General features: G+C 31.7%; 1 pseudogene; it reads right to left on the bottom strand.

The window, feature by feature from the left end:
* Window positions 1-662: 662 nt before the first annotated feature.
* On the bottom strand, window positions 663-1,040 carry LOC138168331 (small ribosomal subunit protein uS19 pseudogene; annotated as a pseudogene).
* Window positions 1,041-1,939: the final 899 nt, after the last annotated feature.

Below are 1,939 nucleotides of genomic sequence, written 5' to 3'. Positions count from 1 at the left end.
AACTTCATAGGAATGAATGATCTAAATATAAAAAATGTCAACTCATAAAAAAGTAAAGGATAATCCAATGTAATTCCTTTCATGACTATGATTTAGAGAAAAAACAAAAAACAGATAATCCATACAAATCATTATAAAATACAAAATAAACAATGCTTTTTTTGTATAAAATACAAAATAAACAATTGCATGAACAAAATCCACGCAGCCAGAGTAAGAAGAAACATGAGTTTTTGGAGGGGTGGGGGGAAAGGTTTACATTGAATATAACCAACAAAGCCAAACATTTAACAGATTTAGGCAAATGACTCAACTTCACCATACTAAGGATCATTCCCCAAATGGAAAACAATCAGAGGTATGAAAAGGCTTTCAGAAGAGAAAATATAACTTATCAACAATTGAAAAAATGTCCACATCACTAAGGGGAAAAAGAAAATTAAAATAATACTGATAAATCACAAACATCAAGTTGTCAGAGTCAAAGATAAAATTCGTATGTGTTGGTATTTTGGGAAAATAGATACTTTAATTTATTATTAGGAAGAACTCTGATTTGGTTTAACCATTCTGAAAAACAATTTGGAACTGTGTAAGAAAAGTTATAAACTATTCATGATTTTTTTTTACTAAGAATCTTGTTTTTATTGTTAGGATCTGGGTTACAGGAGAGGAATTCCTGGCTGACCATATTTCACAGCCTTGTATGTGATAGAGAATTCACCAAGGTAGTGTCCAATCATCTCAACCTTAATTTCTATATGATTGAAGGTCTTGACATTATAGATACAGACTATACTTCCCACCATCTCTGGCAGGATGATCTTGTCTCAAAGATGTGTCTTCACTATTTTGACCTTCCTTAGGCACATCAGTAGGAAATGGTGTTTGCCTTGCAGACCCTGGTTGAGTCCCCATAGCACTGTAAAACTCCATAAGCTGATTTCATATGATATGTCCAACAGCTGATCCAGGTCCATGTGGTGGTAGGTAAACTTCCAGAAATTTCATTTCTTCTTCTTCTGCTCTACTTCTGCCATCTTATCTGCTTTCAGGAAAAAGCTATTCACAACTTTTTATCCAATAATCTGAGTCATTTGTTTCTCCCAAAAGGGATTCAATGAAAGGTTCCACATAGACCAAACAATATCTACCAGTATTATTAATAGCAGCAAAACAAAACAATATAAAACATAATACCTTTCCTTAATACCTTTAATTTGGATGTGACTGAAAAAGCAGCACATTAATATAATGGAAAATTAATTTGCCATAAACAACAACTATGAAAAAAGTTCAAGAAACATTGTAAGGCTGGATAAATTAGAATAAATAAAAAATCCAAAATACAATAATGTAAATGTTGACAATGTTAAAAGACAAGGAGTTCAGTTCAAATACAATGTTCATTGCTGGTTATAGATAAATGACATTAAACATAGATTTCCTGGGGAAGCTAGGGGTTCAGTGAATAGAGCACAACTCCTGGAGTCAGGAGGACCTGAGTTCAAATATAGCCTCAGACACTTAACACTTACTAGCCATGTGACTTTGGGCAAGTCACTTAACCCCAATTGCGCTGCCTAGTTCCTACTCTTCTGTTAAGAAATGATAAATTATAGGAATGAAGAATTATATATAATCTTAGTTGCAACTGTTTTAAGATTTTTTCCTTAACTTTTTAAAAGAGGTGTCATAATTTATTTGAAAATGATTGTTATTTAAATCAATGAAAATGCAAGCATTATGAAATAAAAGCAATTTTGATAATTTAATGAATCTAACTCTTGAAAGATAAATTTATACTTCCAATATGAAATATTTGAAAGAAAATTAATAGGACCATAATGCTTAGGATTTGGGGCATGTTTGGGGCACAAAAAGGGCTCTAATAAATTTTAGGATCAGCATCAAGACTAAATTAAAAATTCACAATTTT

Source organism: Petaurus breviceps, unplaced genomic scaffold, assembly GCF_028583685.1.
Source record: "Petaurus breviceps papuanus isolate PSGF00001 unplaced genomic scaffold, PetGlider_PUasm1.0 37, whole genome shotgun sequence".
Classification (NCBI taxonomy): domain Eukaryota; kingdom Metazoa; phylum Chordata; class Mammalia; order Diprotodontia; family Petauridae; genus Petaurus; species Petaurus breviceps.
This window is presented reverse-complemented; position numbering and strand designations above follow the sequence as displayed.